Source organism: Zootoca vivipara, chromosome 5 (genome assembly GCF_965207765.1).
Source record: "Zootoca vivipara chromosome 5, rZooViv2.hap1.1, whole genome shotgun sequence".
Lineage (NCBI taxonomy): Eukaryota > Metazoa > Chordata > Lepidosauria > Squamata > Lacertidae > Zootoca > Zootoca vivipara.
The window spans coordinates 30,482,775-30,504,478 of NC_142588.1; the positions used below are offsets into that span (position 1 = coordinate 30,482,775).

General features: G+C 40.4%; 1 protein-coding gene across 2 annotated transcripts in view; it reads left to right on the top strand.

The window, feature by feature from the left end:
- PCDH15 (protocadherin related 15) overlaps positions 1 to 21,704 on the top strand; it is a 620,078-nt gene that overhangs the window by 141,807 nt on the left and 456,567 nt on the right. For both annotated transcript variants that reach the window (XM_035137532.3, XM_035137542.3), the window contains exon 2: positions 13,555 to 13,633. The gene's annotated coding sequence lies outside the window, so the exon portion shown is untranslated. The remainder of the gene's footprint in view (positions 1 to 13,554; positions 13,634 to 21,704) is intronic.

A 21,704-nucleotide genomic window follows, 5' to 3' on the forward strand; every position in this document is an offset into this window, starting at 1 on the left:
AACCCACTTAGCATCATGAATCTGTTGCACTTGGACACCCAGGGGGATGAAAATCCTGTGGCTTAAATCTTCCAATTGATGTTGGCTCTTCTTTTCACATTATGCATTGCTTATGTTTGGGGTTTGCACAGAAAGAGCTTCCCAGCAGCAAATGCTGAGAATAACAATAGAATTATTAAATATCAATATGTTGCTCTTCCTCTGCAGGACAGTATTGAAACCACACATTGAGAAGGAGGAAGTAACTGGATGAAGTCAAAATCCTTTGATACTTAAAAAAAAAAATCCATAGATGCTGAGCGAGTTTCTGTCCACTGACTGTTCAGAGTGGACATGATCATTATCAGATATTGCTCTTAACAAATAACAAGCACTGAGCCTGCAGAATGAAGTTTTAACTTTAATGAAATCTGGCATCTCATTCTAGAGCATATAGAATCAGCAAAAAAAGTGTTAATTAAGAATAGATGTGAATAACCTAGTGCCCTCCAAATGTTGATCTACAACACCCATCAGCCCCAACCAGCAGGACCAACAGTGAGAGGGTGATGGGAGCTGTAGTCCATAACATCTGGAGGATGACAGATTCCCCATCCCTAATTTAGAAGGGATGCATACATGGGAAGTATGCATGGAATCCTGTATACATGAAAAGGTCCTGCTAGGTTATCGTCTCTGCCTGTTTCATTTCCTACCTTATTGTAAAAATGTAAATGTGAAAATCTCTGGAGTTTTGTTCCCCCCTCCCCAATCATAGCTGCCAAGTTTTCCCTTTTCTCGCGAGGAAGCCTATTCAGCATAAGGGAAAATCCCTTTAAAAAAGGGATAACTTGGCAGCTATGTCCCCAATGGATTTTTAACTATAATAGATAAACACAAGCAAAAATACAACCACAAGTACAAAAAAGAAATAAATAATAAAAATGGCAGTTTTAAGTAAAATGATTATATTTTTCAGTGTAACTTATTAGTACTACTACTATATTAGTATCCTGCCTTCTTCTCAGACTAGAACTCAATGGAGTTCATGCAGATTCAACATGAAGCATACAATACGGAAGGCTAAAAGCATATAATATTTTTAAAAGTAATTAAGCTTTGCCAGACATTTCTTCCCAAGCAAGCAAGCAAGCAAGCGAAACAAAAACCTTCTTGCCCCTTGAACCATGAGAGGCGAGAGGGTATAACTAGTGGTGGTGACATGCTCACTAGGGCTTTGTTTCCAGTAACAGCCTGAAAGCAAGTCTTTTCACTATCTAGTAAATCCTCCTCATCCATAAAGGTAAAGCGACCCCTGACCATTAGGTCCATTTGTGACCGACTCTGGGGTTGCAGCGCTCATCTCACGTTATTGGCCGAGGGAGCCGGCGTACAGCTTCCAGGTCATGTGGCCAGCATGACAAAGCCACTTCTGGCGAACCAGAGCAGCACACGGAAACGCCATTTACCTGCCCCAAAGCCCCCCCCCTGCCACCAGAGAGCTCCAGGAAATCAGGGCAGTACGCAGGAAGGCATCCATCCAACCATCTATTCTCATACCAAAAAGAATAAAAAAGAAAAAGAAAAAAAAGAAAAAAAGGAAAAACAAAACAAAACAAAAACAATCTTTTTTCCACTCATAATTAATAAACCATATTTTGTGGGCTTCCCCGACCTCCCCCCTTCCCCGGTTTTCGTCCCGGGGGAGGAGGACAGAAACCCAACCATAAAATGGACCACCTCTGACTGCTCACCTGCGTGGGATGCTTCTGTGGCAGGGGAGGACCCATGGAGGGGGGTGTGAAGAAGGTGGAAAAGGTGTTCATGTATGTACCATTTTTTGTAATTTGTAAAATCAATAAAAATTATGTTAAAAAAAAATAAAAAAATAAACGCCATTTACCTTCCCACTGTAGCAGTACCTATTTATCTACTTGCACTTTGACATGCTTTCAAACTGCTAGGTTGGCAGGAGCTGGGACCAAGCAACGGGAGCTCACTCCGTCGCGGGGACTCCAACCACTGACCTTCTGATCAGCAAGCCCTAGGCTCTGTGGTTTAACCCACAGCATCACTTCCTATTGTTCTAAAACTATATAAGGGGGACGGGGACACAAAAGAAGTGGACCAGGAGGAAGGCGCTCTGATGGGATGTGGAAATGGGGGGAGTTTTGGGAAATATTGGTGACCACATAAAATGAGGTTGTAGCCCATGGACTGCAGGATGCCCACCTGTGCATTTTAAGTTCGTTCCAGAACCAGGGTAGTGACAGATCATCTTAGTGTACAATATGCCTAGCTGTATGGTGCCTCCCTGAAGCAGTTTCAAGTTGCCTCCATATGGTTAAGTATCATGAAAATATCCCTTGGTGTCCCTTAGCAAGATTTCTAGTCTCAGTTTCTTCGAAAGGCTGAACACTACATACATTCTTTGTCTGTGTTGCTGCTGCTGTTCCTGCCGCTGCTGGTACTGTTTAGTAGTATATTTTGCCTGCACGTATCTGGAGTGAAGATTCACAAGGCATGTATTTTGTGTAAAGTCCACAACTTTAATAAAGAAGGTTTAGGATCTGCATAAAGTCATAACAAATGACTGTGACTTTGGAATTTGCACAGATAATTCTATATGCATTTACAATTTATAAATAGCATGTCACACTTATGCAGCGCTGCAAATGTATGCAACCCAAATGTGTTCTGTGGTGCAAAATGCTATAGTTTGCTAGTTTACACACTGTATTAGGTGAGAGAATTTAACAGGAGATGCTGCAGTGAAAATGTAGTGTCCCCTAGTGGACAAGCACTGCATCTGTACTGTAGTAATCCTGTTCTCTTGCAACATTTCTGTGTCAAAATTAGTGCCCCATCTGTAAGCGAAACTGATTTCAGAATAACTATGTTCTGTAATTAAAAATACGTATATCTAAAAAAAAATGCATTCCAGTATTAGATCTTGACATTTTGCTTTATGAAAACTAAAGCCATTTATATACATAAATAGCAGAAATAAAATAGTTTTTTTTCTTTTGAATATGAAGTCTAACTTCAAGTATGTATGTTATTTAATCGTTTAAGCTCTGCAAAGCTTGAACTATGCAGAATAATAAAGGCTTAACTTCACAAGATTAGATTCTTTAGCAAACATAAGCCACAGAACATTGCTCTAAATTGTGTTAACTTCCATCTTTCTCATTGAACTGAAAACCCACTGCAGTGTGATTTTTTTATCCACAGAGGGCCAACTTAATGAACTGAAGAATGCATATGGTTAAAAAAAGAGAAAAAGAATCACGAGTGTTTCCAGACAGGAGTTTATTGTGGATTCAGTGCTGTTAATGCACACATTTCTTTCTTTTTTTGCAGCATCCATAATGTTGTCATCACCATGTCAGCCTGGACCTTTTTCCATTTCCCCTTTAATCTGAATTTCCCCTTATTAAGGAAAATTGAATAAGTACAAAGAACTTGTTCTACATCTCCCTGAATTGCTCTAAATGTGCATCTAAGCCTCGGCTCTCATTTTTCTGAGGCAGGATTCCTCAAACTCTGCCCTCCAGATGTTTTTGGCCTTCAACTCCCATGATTCCTAGCTAGCAGGACCAGTGATCAGGGATGATGGGAATTGTAGTCTCAAAACACCCGAAGGGCTGAGTTTGGGGGTGCCTGGTCTGAGGCTTCATTTGTCTGTTTAAGAACTATATATCCTTGGTAAGGATTCTGCTGAGCACAGAATATATTAATAGCTGCTACAACCCCTTGAAGAGCTCCTTAAGACATCAAACTGGGCTATTTGTAAAAGTGGTGTTTTCTTTCTGCTTTGCTAGAATCATTTTTTCTGTGAATAAGATGACAATCCTTTTTTAAAAAAACAACTGAAGAGAAATACTACATCCCAACACCATGTGGGACACCCTCATGGCTGCATCTAAAATATGGCTTTTAGAGCATTTGACCTTTCTTAATCTCAGGGTAATACTTCACATTACTGAAGACATGCTGTGCCTACCAGAAATGCCCTCCTTGTCAAGGTCTCCAAACTCTCATTCAGTAGCAGTGACAGATTCACAGAACATTATCCTATTGTGCACACCTCACCAGTGGTAGCTAGTGATCTGAAGCTTAGGACGAAGGAGGCACATGATGGTACCCTGTCACAGAGTTAAATGGTTCACTACACCATGGAGATAAAAGGGAGAATCAACAGAGAAGTGCTTTTTTGATGACCGCTGTCTCTTGCGGTGGGCAATGCCTGCTTCAGTAGATTTCAGACTCTTGTTTGTGCAATGTCACCAACAAGATGATTCAGTTTGCTCATTGGCTTTACTTGTTGCTTACGATCCCTTTTATGTTCCATTCATAGTTAGATTATAATAATACTTGAAATGGGGGGTGGAATCAGGAGAAGGATACCAAAGTAATGTGCAGCAGTAATTGGAATATTAGTTTGTAAGTAACCTCAGGAAATCATGTGGAATCTGAATTAAGTGTGCTGTTGAGCAGGATAATCCTTTCTTAATCAGCACTCAAGAGGAATACATAGTTTCTAAACCTGTAAAATAAATTCCAGCGAGAACTTTTATTTTATTTTAAAAAAAACATGATTCTGGCTGAAGGCAGCCTATGGGATGAAATGAGTTATGGTGAATACTAAATCAAAGTAACATAAGGAAAATGTTAGGTGTCTTTCTCACCCCTGTCCATTGCCCATGCAAACTTGGGGTGCCATCCAGTGATGGTCACCCATTTATGCAATGGCACATTAGGTTTATCTTCCTCCTCCTCCAGCCTCTGTATGCACCCAAAATTTGTTCTGGCAGGGTTGGATTACCAGACTGGTAGCAAAAGAAGCAGGAAGTCGTGGGAAGAGGAAATGGTGCAGATAAAAAGGCTGTGTCCTCAGGAAACCACTATGGTAGTGGTGGAAACATTCACCCCTTTGAAGACAGCCTTGCCTTATTGGTATTCTGCAAGGAAATATTTTACCACCACCAGGGTTTTTTTTGCAGAACAGACTCTACATGGTGCCCTTGCAGCCATAATTGGGATTTTAAAAGAAGGGAAAGGGGGTTGGGGTTGGAAGCCATTTGGGGGCAATAGAATGGCTCACACAGATCTGGCTGAAGAAGATGAATCCTTTGAATTCATGCCAAAAACACAAAGCTACAAAACCAATCTTAGGTTTTTGAAATCTCCATTGGTCCTGGCCAATCTCAGCAACAAGAAAACAATACAGAAAATTAGAGTGATATGAGTAGAAAATGCATACTTGTACATGTAAATAGCTTTGCCTTGCTGTGATAGCGGGCTGTAATGTCCCTTTTTATTTCTGCACTGTGTTAAAAAATATATTTGTATGTGTTCAGAATTCTGCGCGGTGGGCCTCTGCTTGCAGATTTGATCTGCTGCTCTTTATTCACCTTCAGGCATGCCTCAAGGGTTCTTGTGCCATATGTATGTATTAAAACAATCACACTTTAGTGGCTGACAAAATCTGGGTTGTTGAAATGTTGTCAGGTCATGTTTTAAACCCAAGCCCTTTCAAGGTCTCCCGGGGAAATAGGCATCATTTGCTCTCTCTCTCTTTAAACTGCTTTGGCTTCCCTCCCAGCCACTGTCAGTGGAAGAACCAACCAAATCAGCTTCATGCCTGCATGCTTCAGTAAAGTCAGATTAATGTTCTACTTGGTACCATGGTCAAACCAACTGACCTTTGCCAGCTTGTTTGCATCAAGGTGAATTATTAATTACAAAGCTCGTTGAGGGACTTTCTATATATGAACCTTTTGCTGTTGTTTGAGACAATCTATTCAGGGGGATAAATAGGCTGGCATGAAAATATTGAAATGAAGGGATGGCATGAAAATAGGTATCGTCATCATTTTCTATTTCAAACAGCTGCAAAACTTAAGTTGTCACAACGGTAATATTTTTGTGGGTTGCTTGCCCTTCCATTCACTTCAACTTCCGGCCATTGCTGTGGCATTTTCATGTTTGTGTGTCTATCTTAGTAAGTCCTCAAGGCTCTCAGTTTCTACCATTCTGTAACAGACTATAAACTGTTCTGCAGTAGTTTGCTGCTGAAACTCTTTGGCACAGTTTAGCAATTTTAGATTCTGCACTATCTTTAGATAGTAGTGGACATTGTTTGCCGTACTTGGAAATGTGGAAAGTCAGCCATACTACCTTGGTGGTCTTTGTACTCACTCTGCTGAGTGGGACTGGACAGAAGTGTTGCCCTGACAGCATCATTGCTAAAACTGTGAGAGATTTGCATTCAAGCCTAAGAATGCTAGTTAGTATATGAAGGGGTTAAGGGCAACAGAGTTCTAATTAGTAGAGTAGGGTCAGTGAGGTCATGTTCTCTCTTCTGATAGGAGGGAGGAAGTAACATTTGTTTCCTGTTCCTCTCTTTCTCTCTCTTTCTATGTTTCTCATGCTACACGCAAAGGAGCTGGGCATGCCTCAATTTAGCTCCCAATCTCAGACATTTGTCTGAGATTGCCTTTGCTGAACTTCAGCTAAGTTTTTTACTTGCATTATCTTATTGCTGTTGCCATAAAGAAAATGCAGGATCATGAACTCAATTAAGTAAGTAAATCATTTTTTAAACTTACTTCGGAGTGTGGTCTGCTTCACTGCATGAGGGTTGAAGGGGGGATGGGTTCAGCTGCTCCATGCAGCTGAATGGAAATAAAAGAAGGTTTAATACCCTATTCCTATGCTTCATTAATCTGCCTCATGATGAGACTCAATGATCTTCTACTGGGGCTCTTTGTGTGCTAGCCACATGACTTTTTTTATTAAAAACAAAAAACAAACAGGTATCAGCCATTTTTTTCTTTGTTCATTAACCCACACACGTAGGTCGGTGGAGGATTAAATATAATTAATATATATTCCTACTAATTCACATCAAAAACTATAACTGGCTATTGTACCACTATATGCATTTTTTAAGTTACCTAGAAGACAATGTGTCAGTTTTCTTCTGTCGTTCCTATGAATCTGAAAAGAAAGGGACTCCTAAGCAGTATGAGTTATTATCCCCTCTTGCAGAAAAAAAGACCCTTTTGAAAGAAAGGGAGGATCTCTTTCTGTTTCAATATTAAGAAAAATTATGGCAGAAACCTTTATGCTCACTTGCTTCTCATATGGGGTTATGGCATAACCACTACATCTTATGTCCATGCACAAATACTGTGGGTTTGCTGCTGGAGAAGGACTAACCACTCAGTTTAATGATTAGATAGAAGGTTCTGCCTCCCCTATATTGTTTATTAATAATTTTATATTATTTCACAAATGAATGAATGGCAAAATATGGAAGAAAGTAAATGGGTGCATTTGAGGACAAAAGTTCATTATCCGCCCATTTTTCTCCCCTCTCTTCTCCGCCAGCTGCATAATGTCTATGAAAACAGGGTCTCATACCAAATGCAAATGAACTATGAAAAAGACTAGGAATTGAAGGTGGGGATCAGCATTTACTGTCACAAAGTCTAATCAGAATCTACCTTCCTGTTATCTGAACCCAATGGTTTTGGTCCTACCCTCTGAAGAAGCAAAAAACAAAAACAAAAAACAAAAAAACCCAAGCTTGTTCCATCTTCCATGTGACAGCCTTTTAGATATTTGAAGATGACTATCACACCACCTTTCAGTCTTTTCTTTTCCAGGCTAAACATACTCAACTCCCTCAATTGTTCCTTGTAAACCTGGTTTCCAGACATCTTGGTCACCCTAATATGAACACCTTCCAGCTTTTCAATATCCTTCATAAACTGTGGCACCCAGAACTGGACCAAGTGGTCTGACCAAGGCAGAACAGAGTGGTAATATTATTTCCCTTGATTGGGAAACTATACTTTTGTTAATGCAGCCTAGAATGGCATTAGCCTTTTTTGCTGCTGCATCACATCATTGACTCATGTTCAGCTTGGTCTACTAACATCCCCTAGATTTTACATAACTTTTCTATGGCCAACTACTGGTATAAGTAAAGTGAAAAATGTGTCACTTCAATCATTGCAATAGAAATTAAGGGGAATTCTGTCATGGAATAATCATGTGCTCAGCCTAATATCAGTTTTATGGAGCTGAACTATAAGCAATAAAGAATGTTCATCAAAAGGAAAGGAGAATGGTTGCAGTCCTGCACCTACTGACTTGGGGCTATGTCCCATTGAATTCAGTGAAACTTGCTTCTGAATAGATATGTGTAGGATTGTACTGTTAATTGCCTTAGGAGTGACAACTGTTGAGAAGTATTAAATATATTCAAAGAAGACAAGTTGACAAGTTAAGGCTATCCCTTGCCTATTCAATTCCTGAATGCATTTTTCAACCTTTGTGAAGTGAGCCATCTTTTAGCAAAATTATTTTTTCATCTGCTATATAAAATAGCAAAGACTTCTAATGCAAAGTGGGAAAGGTGATAGCTGTAGAATTACTGAAAAAAACCTTCCATTTTAAGCATTTGAAAATCACTACATTTTTTATTGTCAGGTAGAGGCCTTGATATGGAAAGGGATTTCAGTGAATTAAGTACTGTAGAGGTTTTTAATCTGTTACAGTGAAATGTCACTTTTGCATAGCATGTACAGTGGATGCTTGGGTTGCGAATGTGATCCGTGCGGGAGGCACGTTCGCAATCGCAGCATTTGCAACCCACAGCGCTGTGTCTGCGCACGCGTGGGTCACAATTTGGTGCTTTTGCGCATGCGCGAGCGCCGAAACCTGGAAGTAACCCATTCGGGTACTTCTGGGTTTGTGCGGTGCACAACCAAAAAGATACAACCTGAAGCGTCTGTAACCTGAGGTATGACTGTATCCTGCCTATTATTATTATTATTATTATTATTATTATTATTATTATTATTACCCTGTTTCTCATATTTTAAGACATACCCATAAAATAAGCCATAGCAGGATTTTTAAGCATTCAAGGAATATAAGCCATACCCCGAAAATAAGACATAGTGATAGGCGCAGCAGCAATGCCGGCCGCGGCAGGAGGAGGAGGAAAAAAATAAGACATCCCTTGAAAATAAGCCATAGTGTGTTTTTTTGAGGAAAAATAAATATAAGACATGTCTTATAATATGAGAAACACGGTATTTAAAAATTCCTTTGGTACTATATCATGATCACCTATACAAGTTCCAATCTGAAGAAACTTGGATTAATAGGATAGTTTGTATGAGGGGCTCATTTGTTTTGCTGTAGATAGTAATCAATAATGAGAACCCTGGAGTATTTCTGGAATCATTTTATTGTAAGTGAAGCTGTGTTGAAAAATAATTAATGAAGTTACAAAGTAATTTTGTTACTTTGGAATGCCCTGTTAAACTGGCCTTGCAACCAATTGCTTACTAAGTCATGTTATTAACTCGTATAATTCCAGTTAAAACTGAGTTTTGTTGCATTTTGATTTTCTAAAGGATAAAAAAGAAAATCTTCTTCATAAAAATTATATTTACAAGTGGAGAATTGTATTTGTATATTATATTATAAAAATTCCCTTCCCTCTTCCCTCACCCAACCTCCTATGTTTCCCCATGCAACGATCTGTCTATATCACATATGCATACTCTCAGATATACCGTCTCTGCCTGATTTCCGGTGACCACACATGAGAAGAGCGGCACCCAAAATGTAGGCTCCTTGGCAGGTAGGAAATCCGTGGGATTTCCAGGATTTTTCTCCATTCGGGAGAACAGCGGGAAACGGTTTTAAATCCAGGGATTTCCCGCAAAAAAATGGGATACTTGGCGGGCTAAGTCTGGGTCCTAAAGTGCCTCTTGAGATCCCCCTCAATGACGGGTGACCCAGTGCCCCACTAGCCGAGCCCCTCCAGGAGAGGCTCAAAGCCAAATCTGAACAAGGTGGGGCCAGGGCATGGCGGGGAAAAGGGGCGGTGGTGGGAGAGGGCGAGTAGCTGAGTGGATCTGGGAGGCGGCATGGCCAAAACACGAAGGGGAGGAGAAAATCCAAGAAAGGGGAATCCCGTGAAAGAGCAGAGAGAAGGAAAGGGCAATCGTGGAGGGGACTCTTCCAGGCGGCTGTTTAACTTGAGCGTGCAGTGTTTCATTATCCAGTACAGTACTGTACTGTTTGCACACTTCACTTCTGCTGCTGTTTCCAGTGGTTTCCAATTTTCACCCTTTAAAATAATCGAACAAGAAAGCCACGCAAAGCTGCCGGCAGCAAAGCTGGGGAGGGGGAGGCAGGGCGCTGGAGGAGGCTTAAGACAACCCTGGCCTTGAGTCCCGTCCTTCAACTATTTCTCCCACAGATTGGGGGGGGGGGAGTATGCATTCAGCCATCTCGGCTTGTCTGCTTATCATTTCTGCAAAAAGCCTTCCACGGCATCTTGTGTGGATGAAGGCACCGCAGACACAAAAGTGAGGCAACAGGTCTGGCGCCTTGCGAGGCGCAGCTGCTTGAACGAAGTGTGTGTGTGTGCGCGTCCCCAACGCAGTGCATGTCTCCGGCTTTCCTGCTGGGAAAGGGGGGGCAGGGCGCCGGCGGGATCTCTGAACCACGGCGCTGGATAGGCTTAAGACAGCCCTGACAGGAGAGGGCTTGGTTGGCTCCAGAAAAAAAATACTTTGGATGTTTTTGGGGCAAGTATTTGGGTGATGGCAGCTAACAATTGCAGATAGCCTTTCTGTTCTGTCTCTCTGAGTTTGGCGTAGTAGGTGTCCACAAAACCTGCTTTCTACATCCGAACGCTTCGACTTCCGAAGGTTTTGACTTACAAAGTCGGCAACCCCCTGGAAGTCCTTTCGCCGCATGTGCCCATTCTGCGCCTGCGCAGAGCGGCGCTTCGACATCCGAAATCCTCGACTTACGAAGATGGCCGAGGAACGGATCGTCTTCGTAAGTCGAGGTACCACTGTATGTCTCTTCAAGGCTTAATGTAGGACAGATAAACCTTAGGAGTGATTCACTGACCACTACTGCTGATGATGCTTCGTTGTACAGTATTCTGACTGTGCTGTGAGTTCCCTGCTCACTTTAATCCTCTAACTTGAACAGCTGTGGATTTTTTCATTTTTATTTTAGATTTGTGGTGTTATTGTTGTTTTTTAATGGAGATGAAATCTGCAACACTGCTTTTTGCCTCAAGGCACTTCCTTGAAACTTACATAGCTGTATACCTGTAGCGATTTGTCTATTTGTCCACCTAAGGGCCTTTAAAATATTTCCTTTTCTATTATTCCTCTGTTCTTTTGCCCAACTATGGAAAAGTCCATGGGAAAGACTAATTCTGTTTTGCTGGAGTTGGTACACCCTCTCTTTAACTTGGTTAGAGTGCATCCAGATTTTTCAGCAAGTGCCTTTTCCTTCTTCTGCATGAATGATGCACAAGTACACCCTACTACTAACAAACCTCTGTGAAGAAACCAACCTTGGAGACCGTATGCCCATACATAAAGTTAACCTTTTAATGTCATGCAGGGTGGGGTACAGAAGCAAAAACTACATAGACAGAAGTGAGTTAAAATGTTTCAGTTCACAGGATTTGACCCGGCATAGAGCAAAGATCTAGACACCAGACAGCTAAGTTGTATTGCCACCCAGCCTGCATGTGGGAAGAACATTACAGGCAGATTGAGGAGCCCCTCGTACTGGGGTGGGGACATGGAGTTTACGAATCACATTTCGCTAGTGATATAGACAGACAGACAGACAGACAGACAGACAGACAGACAGACAGACAGGAAGACAGGAATAGCTAATGGGGTGATTCACAGAGAGGTTTTTCAAGAGGATATTGCTCAGTAATTGCCCATTCTGAGTCAATAAGAACAAATGTCATGGGCTGAACCTGTAGGTAATAACCTTTCATTTTAAGTTGCCAAGGACATCTGTTGATCTTTATTTGTGAATCAACATAATAGAATGAATCTTGGGCATTGGAAAAAACACTGCTTGTTAATACATCACTAAATTCCACAATGAACTGATTTCAGAGATGCAGCTCCTCAGGGCTATGGTGTTGTGTTGTGTTGTGATGTGATGTTATAATTTCATTCTTAGTAATTAATTATGTCCTACTTTTCAAATATTTTTTTTCCCAGAGCATGTGGAAAGTGGTACATTTTACAGACCCATTTCCTTCTCTTTTTTCATTAATCTTCATCAGGTCTTAATATATTAACTGACATTAAGGCTGGATAAATGCAGCATTTTCTTATAGGATTGTGGAGACTGAGCCTGTATTTTTGTCCCTAAAAAGCACTTCTTGAGAAAGTGGTTTCATTCTGAAAATAAACACTCATTGCAGATATAACCTTAGTATTTGTGAGCTGCTTGGGTCTTCATTGGATAAATTTATTCAATAGCTGGTGGCACTGAATTTTAAGGAGAGCTCCTTAGAAGCACAAGTGCTCTTACCACACAAAAAGGAAAGTGTATTTGGCACTTTTCACAGCTGATTAGCAGATTCTGTAGCAGACCTTGTTACATGGTCTGAACAGCAGGTACACATAATCACTCACATTTCTCTTTTTTTGTGGGGACATTTGACTTTAGGTTCTTATATTGCTGAAATTATTGTCTGTAAAACTAAAAAAATGGTTTCAAGCAAATAATAGTTTAGATACTGTGACCTGGTGTTTGGGTCTACTAAACACTGAGCACACGTGCAGAATCTTGATTTACTTCTGGGGGAAATGATGAATGATTTGTGAAACATATGGTATGAGCTCCATGTGTCTGTGGATTGTGGCAACATCACTGCTTGCAATATATAATGAAACAGGTCCTTTTATATTGGTTAATAAAGAGCTCTTCCTTGAGAGGCAACCACGCACGGGCATGTTGCCACCCACTCAATAAGGTAGTATGTGCAATTGGGCTATACACTGGCTAATGTGCGTGGACCCTAATAGACAAAATATGAATGACATTTGTAAAACACCAGGGTATTTAGGGCATATATCAAGTATTCCTATTTTACAAGTGCAAGAATCTGGACTTTACAGGGATTTGTACAATATTCATGTAAATATTAACATTAAATATTAAATATTACTATAGTTTTATAAATAGCTTGGGGAGGGAAATAAATCCACTTTTGGTTAGTCACTGAGGAATACTTAGCTGCTTCACATTTATCTTGGTGATCTTTTTTATTATATATATTTTTAAAGAACTAGAATAAAATACTGTTCCTACAGCTTCTTGGTTCAGGGTCTTACTTGAATAAAAAACCCAGAAAGGCTCCTTTCAAAATTTTATTGTAATGACTTTAAATACTGGACACACAGACACATATGTTGTGGATAAAAGCACCAAATTGTAACAGTAAAGTGAAATAAAGATATTAAATAACTCATCCATAAGAGAGAAGTGCTGTTGCTTTTGCGCCAGTCTTCAGTATGTAGACTTGGATTAAAAGGCGGCCCTCTTTTTATTACAGTTGGCAGGTGCCACAAAAATGATATACAATCAAATAAATTATCATGAAGACTGTTTTGTTTTAAATGCATGCAGTAGCAAACGCAGAACACCATTTTGCTATCGTGGTTTTTTTAATTTAAAAAACGATTATTTTTTTATCCACAGGTTTGCGACAATGGCGGACAAACTACAGAATGCCATATTGCAGTGAAGCTCAACCCAACATCATGACTCCAGAGTCTTGGTGAGAAAATGCTTCAGAAACTTGATCTTTTTGTTTATTTAACATCAGTGAACTTGTGTCAATTTTTCACAAAGAATTAAATGAATATGTTTTTATTCATATTCATAATCCTTGCACTTTGTTGTTGTTTAGTTGTTTATACCCCAAACCAGTGTTTGTGGCTGGAGACAGGATCGTTTATTTGGTCCATGAAGATTTCTCAGCAGATATCTAATTATTCTTTAAAATGTAAAAGTGCCAGAGCTTCGCTTGACAAAATTATGTTATCAGGAACAATGAACATTAGTCCATTGACGGATAAATCCTGGTATCAAAATATGACATATTTATTTCAGAAATTTGACAACCTATGCAATTATTTTTCCCCCAAGGGGATATAGCTTTAGCCAAGAAAGATTTTAAATGGTGTAGAAATGATGTGTTTATGCAGGAAAATTTTGCATCTCTGGTATAAATATAAACCAGACCCAGGGGATTGCTTATTTAAAATTAGTACACTTTGTTTGATGAAGGAACTCACTCTTGCTTGGTTGCAATTAATGCCTTCTACATTTCTTCATATTAGCAAAGATACCATACAATCTAAGTTTCTACCACTGGTGAATAGGTCAGAAAATAGGTTTCCTGCAAGGATATTAATACAAGCATCCCCACACTTACATATTTTTGGATACAGTATTTTTTGTATGGCTTGAAGAGAGAGCGGCAGAGAGGGTTTTTGCTTCCACTTTACACAATGTTTACAGGGTGCTCCCCACTTTATGCATTTAGGGGCCTGGAACATAACCCTCCATAAGTGGGAGCCCCTGTATACTGGAGCACAAGCCAAGACACAAGCCAAAATTTACATTGCAAATGTGAAATATCACAGAATGGATTGTCTCTATTACCTCCATTTTATTTTTGTATATTGAATTATGGTCAGCAGTTACCTACAAAACTACAGCTAGAAACCAGTATGATGGAAATTTAAATCTAGGTAAATCACTGGTAGAACTAATTATTACATTTGAAGGGTCATCTACCAGGTTTTAATTGTTTGTTTTTATTTATGCTTCATTTATTTATTTAAGCTTTGTTTTTCATGCTATTTGCTGCATTGTGTCTATCCGTCTGTTTTATTGTTTTATATTGGGATTGTTTTGGTTTTATGCAATGCATAAGAATTATTTATTATTTTTCTTCCTCTTTTTTTTTTAAAAAAAAAAGACGATTATGCATTGTAGCCCTAGCTTATATTTTAAAACGAGCTTTTTAGTTACACATAAGATCTGTTTTGTACATTTTTTTGGAAGAAAAATGTCACAAGTTAGAGAAAGGAATGTTTTGTTTGTTGTTAAGAAGGCTGCCGGAGGGCAATCTGGCAGTCCTATAGGCACAACTGACAAGTGTGCTCAGTTGCTGGGAATTTGCACGTGAAGTTTTCTTATTTGCCTAAATTACATTTTAGAGGGCAATTTATTACGTCTAGACCACTTGAATGCCTATTGATAAGTTCTGCATAATATTACACACTTGAGAGCCTTGCTCTAATGGTAAAATGTGGGTCTTTGTCATAAGTTACTGTATTTCCTGCTGTTACACTTGGCATAAGTCAAAGCTTTACTAAAGGATGAGGGTGGGGTGGCTGTTAGATTATCTTGCTTTTAATGGCAGCTGACTATCATTTGAAACAACAACTCTATCCTTCATAGCTGATCTGTGCTAGATGTTTTACCCACCAAGTTGGCAAGTAATGGTTAAAGTTTTTTTCTCTATCTAGAGACCATTTCCACCAGTTCATCCCACACTCATTTCATTGCACCGTGAGGTGGCCAAAAAGCCACAGCAAGCCCTGGTTGGAGTATTTTTGAATTTTGCTGAATTTCTTAGGGGGCAAATTAAATGGATTAACTGTGACAGGACGCAGAAGGCTTAGCCCCTACCTTAATGGTGCCCCTAAATACATACAGTATTTGGCTTTTCCCCACACAAGTGAATAATTGCCATTCATTCCTATAGGGGACATAGTGTTGCAGTTGGGGACATAGAGAGTAATTTAGTCCAACCCTCTACGATGCAGGAATCTTTTGCACCACGTAGGGCTTGAACCCAGGACCCAGAGACTAAGAGTCTCACACTGCACTGAGCTATCTGCAATGCATATCCAGTGCTTCCCTCTGTGTGTGTGTTCATTCATTTGTGTGCTTGTGCACATGCACGCACACGTGCACACAGACAAACATGGCACATCAAAGCAGGTTGAATTAAGCACAATTGCAACAAACATTTCAGGGAGGGGAAGGAGTGTTTATTTCTACCTCTCTAGGGGCCATTATTTGCTTCGGAGGAATGTTGGGTTAATGATAGGTTTGGCTCCTTCCGAAACTGATGATGGATGGCAGGAGAAATAGGTAAACACAATGGACCAAGGTTTTGCCCAGTTATCTTCTCGGTGTGATGGACTCATGGGAAAAAGCTGTCCCATGAGCCTTTGCTGCAAAGAGTAGGGGGAAGCCTATATAAGGCTGCTTTCCCTGGAGCTCACAGCCATTTTGCTTTGAGAGTTTATCAGGTTAGAGCCTTCACTGAGCAATTTTGGGTCGCTGGGTGACAGGGCCAGCAAGGATTTTTTCCTCTCTCAACCTGATTGGCACTTGGTTGGGTTTTTTCCACCTTTCCCTCAGTAAAATTATGGTTTTCCTTTGTTTGGTGGAAGAACATCGTATGAGGGTGGAAATGGCAGGATCAACATAGTATACTATTAGGATAGGGAGCCGCTATAAGGGGCCTGAGGAGAGGATTGATGACCATGGCAAACCCAAGCATGGGTTTGGTTGGAATCTGCACCCTGGTCCCCCAGTGTGACCTTGCTTGCTTGGCTTGCATCACAGTTGACACTGGCCAACTCCTGCTGTTCAGGTGTGGAGAGATCCAATCCAAGCGAATCCATTCCATCAACATGGGGCTTGTGGAAAGCTGAACTGATTTTGAGACCCAATGCCATGCCAATCCTTGCCCCGCCTGTTGCTGTCAATAAAGATTTGGCCAGATTTTATCCCATCACTGTTGTACAGTCTGGTTATTTTGCTGTTCTCATGGTCACATAATGTGCTTGCCTGGGCAAGTGAATTCTTATTATAGCTGTATACTTAGTGATACTAAATGAGTGACCTTCAAATATTAACACCAAAATAAATCTGTTTCATAAATATCTGTAACAATGAACAGTTGCCACTCTTTTCAAAAGCAGATAGTAGCATCCCAGCATTTTGTTACATGGGTTTACTTCGTCAGGAGTCAACATAGCTCTGTTGAACTTTTAACACCTTAAAGTCAGGAAGAGTGTTCTTAATACTGGCAGTTTGTTTGATCAATGCCATGATATATAATGGGAGTTCTGTTTTTGTCACTTTAACAGAAAAATGTTTTAGGAGCTCCATCACTGGGTGCCAATTTAACACCAGGTTTCAGCAGTGCTCTAAAAGTGCCAATGTAATTTATAAGGTGACCTGCCTGTGTGGAAAGCAGTACTTAGACAAAGCTTCAAGCAGTTTGAGAAAATGTTTTAATCTTGCGCTTGTTCAACTGGAACAAAAGAAGTTTGAATGCCTGCCTGTTCCTGCACTGTATCTAACAACCTGGTCCTGTAGATTGGCTTTAGCTGAAATGATGCAAATAGTAGCTTGCTCTGTTGCAGCTGAAGTGCAATCCCATGTACGGAATATCCGGATATTTTCTGATATTATCTGATATTTTCTTGATTAAAGGTGAGCAGATTCACACTGCCTTCTGTGGCTCCTATGGGTCACAGAAGACCTACAGATAGAGCGGAATGAGGTGATGGTGATGATGATGGAAAGGGAAAAGGAGACAGAAGAAACTCCCAAAAGAACTAAAACAGTCATGGTTGCTTGTGAAACAGAATCAGAAAAAGCACATGATTTTACATTAGCAGTGCTTCTGAGGTTAGATTCTAGCAGAAAGCCAAGCTGTCGGTTGTACTTCAGCAGGTTTTCAAACGAAATAATATTCTTCTGCCCCCAAGGAAGATTTCATCTGCACTTTATTGGGCAATTGACATGTTTATTAGCATTCCTTATTCCTTATTTCTGGCACTGTTTGTGTGACTAGCCTCTGTTTTTGTTACTGCACTGGTTGTGGTGCTTGCCTCTTCTTTCTCCTGCTTCAACAAACCATAGTTTGCTGGGCTGGGGATGTTATATCTGAAACCCCTATTGATTCCCCCACCTCCGCCCAGTGTTAGAGTCATGATACCTTTAGTATTTAGTTGCTTGGTCCCAGCTCCTGCCAACCTAGCAGTTCGAAAGCACGCCAAAATGCAAGTAGATAAATAGGAACCGCTACAGCGGGAAGGTAAACGGCGTTTCCATGTGCTGCTCTGGTTTGTCAGAAGCGGCTTTGTCATGCTGGCCACATGATCTGGAAGCTATACGCCGGCTCCCTCGGCCAATAATGCGAGATGAGCGTGCAACCCCAGAGTCGGTCACGACTGGACCTAATGGTCAGGGGTCCCTTTACCTTTACTTTACCTTTAGTATTAACAAAGACATTACAATGGTACCTCCGGTTGCGGATGGGATCCATTCCAGAGCTCCAGTTGGATCCCGAGGTTTCCGCAACCAGAGGGACTGCTTCTGCACATGCGCGTGGTGCGGTAGAGCACTTCTACGCATGCACACATGGCGAAACATTTCCAGGGTTGCCGCTTTCGCAACCCGAAGTTTACATTACCAGGGGGTAACGTAAGCCGAGGTGCTACTGTAGGTTCAATCTGGCATGTTACTGATTTTAAAGAAATAAGTACTTCCATACAGCTTAAGTTAAATTTCACACTTGAAAATTTCGACACAGAAGCACAAATGTTAAGCCAACAAATTGCTCATAAAATCAGTAGTGAATCTTCCCAAACAGGGTTTTATTAACATCAGGCAATAAAATTAGTACCAGCAGTAGGGATTTGGGAGAATTCTGGTGAAAATGGGAGCAGATATTGCTGGTATTCACAGCTTCACTGGATGTCAGAAAAATCCAGTGCATATGATTGGCATTAATTTTGTAAATTATGTAACCTACATAATTATGTAATTTACATAATTTTGCCACTGTGCACAGTGAGACAAATAAAGCTTTTGTTGGAGGATGAACTGCTATGGAATGGAAACCATGCTGCGTGAAACAAATATAGGATGGAATGGGAAGCAGTGTTTTCTGACATCCCTAATCAGCATTCCTGGGACTGACACATCCATCGGATCCAGGGATGTGTTGCACAACCAGAAAAGTACATCCACTTGCACAACATACCCCACTGAATTCATCTGTTTTTCCTGCCCTGCTGTAGTACCCTGTGGCCGTAACCCATGCTTGTTCCAAATGATTTGTTGATCCTTAATTATAATCTCAGATAAGCATGACCTGTAAAGTTTATGTGGCACAGCGCTATAGATTCCACAGGCAGTAACAACACTCTCCGACATGCTGCAGAGGAAAATCGGGATTCATGTCTTTTGATGCCATGCTCCCATGGAAACTAGGTGACTCACAAGAGAGTACAGCCACCCAAAATTGGATGTATTTTGAGGTCGCACTCTTGTGGGAGCCAGAACAGCATATCCTGGGATCCAATCAGAAACCAGGTTGGCTTCTGTAATTCTGGGGTGTCCTACTCAATTTGGGGCAGTTGATGGGTATGCAGTAAGTGGCTGTGGCACACTTGACCAGGGAAGGAAGTGTTCATGGGCATGACAGTGGCAGGGTCATTCCCATTGGGAATGGAGACTCAAAGTTCCATAATGAAAAATGATTGAGGCAATTTCTGCTGGGAGAGGTTTGGACTTGTGGTCCCATGACTTTCTTACAGGGATGGATTATCAGATAGGGAGTCTTCATGGCCTTCCCTGCCACCACAGGTTAGTGGCAGATTCCTCTGCAAGGGAAGGAGGCAGCAGAATAGACACTATGGCGGGAGTTTATCAAGACTGTTCAGTGGACCCACAGAGTGTTGAACAGAGTAGCCTGTAAAAGCAAACCTAAAGTTTCTTGCAGCATTCCTAAAACTTGCATCAATTGGCCATAGTGCTAATTTTCATTGTAAAAGTCCACCTCCTTGCTTTCTCTTCTGCATTAACATTCAAATAAATGATGCAAGAGAGGTTCAAAAGACAATTTAAAGCTCACTATGAAAATATCATTATTAAGTAGTTTCTGCCTAGTCAATTAAATACACATCTGTTAATGTGAATATGGTCTGGGACACAATTGTCAGGATCAGCTTCTGGAAGGTTTTGCTCAAGCGTGCCTTGAAATTAAACAGCCGTCAGTTTACAGATCTGCACATTTTTCAAGTTATTTGAAAGAAAGTAGTGTGAGAATCAATTTTTGCTGTGCTCACTCTCTCGAAGAATTTCCTCCCTCATTTTTCAGTACATTTCACAGGTACAAATATATATGCTTCCCTAAATTGCTTCCTTACATTGGTTCAGGCAGTACACCCAGTAAGGTATCTTTGAAAACACAGAACACCTCCCCTCCCACCCCAAATTATGGAATTCAGGAGTGGTTCTACATTTCAGCCTTGCAAAAGTAACTCTTCAACATCCTAAAATGATATATTTCCATGGGATGGAGTAGTCTACCCAGTTTATTGTGTACGGTGACAGCATTGTAACCATATATTTGAAACTGCTGTGCGGTTTCGATTTTTCAAGGAAACAAATATCAGTCCTCTGACATGTTTTCATTGGAAAGCTGAGTCAGTTACTTCTTAAGATTTGCCCTATCTGTCTTACTACTGATAATGTTGTATCATGTTACATTGAGTTTACTCAAGATATTACACACAGACAAAAAAAAATCAAACAGGAGAAACAGGTTGTCCTTGAAAGATGATTTCTAACTGTTTAAGGACTCTCATTTGAAAAGCCTGAAAAGTTGTATCATCCAGTTAAGGATAAGGTACAGGCCCTTTGCTTCTTCCTTAAGATGTTTTATAGAATATTGTAACTGTACACGATTCAAACTTTATTGCTAAGCTAAGCATTAGCAACACACCAGAAATAAATAGCAATGAAATAATGTGATTTGAAAAACCTAGGTTTTCTAGGTATTTGGTGGTTTTGCTTTTTAAAGAAGCAACCATGGTTCGTTTTTGGTTTTGACAGCTGATAGTCTTAACTGTTGCTGTTTCAGCCACTTTGGCAAATGTTGCATTAATACCTGGCAACATGGATATTACCTGTTTCCTGGCACTGAAGCTCAAAAGTTGACATCTTAGCTGTGTGGCAAGCACATGTTTTGCATATCTAGTCCCAAATGTTCACATTATACTGCTTGATCTTATTATTTATGCAAAAGATGTATATAAGTTATTCATTACTTGAATAGATACAAGTGGGACCTGCAGCATGAAAAGTTCAAGTTCAGCGATTGAGCCACCCATTCCCTTTCCTAGGATAGTCTATTTTATTTCTTCTTTCCCGCCTCCAGCTTTCAACACCTCCCCTGCAAAAGAAAACAGTCAGTCATCCATGCTGGACCTTAGCCTCATCTTCTGAAGATTTTTAGATTTCTGCAAACTTGGTGTTTCCCTCAGACTTTCCTAATACCTCCATCTTGTCTTTGTAGATGGTGCTGTTTTGACTACACAATAGTACACACTTGGATAATAAGTTCACTTTTCATATATATGTGGGAGAACTTAATATAGTCACAAAAATAGCTTGATTCGCTATTTTAGCCCCAAATGGAATTATTTCACTCCACATTCTCCTGTGGGCCCCGAGAATCCTCTAATGGTGGTTGGCTTTGAATGTGGAGCTGGAGTTGGAAGTGGGAGGATTCAAAAGGGGAAAAATTGGTGCAGGCATATTGCACCAGTGGCTATGGGGCTCTCACGCTACAGTTCTCCATCCCACTTCCCAGGTTGACCCTCAGGTCCTATCTATTAATACTGATGTTGGCTTGGAATGACCTTCAAGCACATTCAACACATTTGCATAAACTTAATTTAACATATATATTTTTTGATGTGGGGGATGCTTGTCATTTCAATGAACAAGTAAGTTTAGAT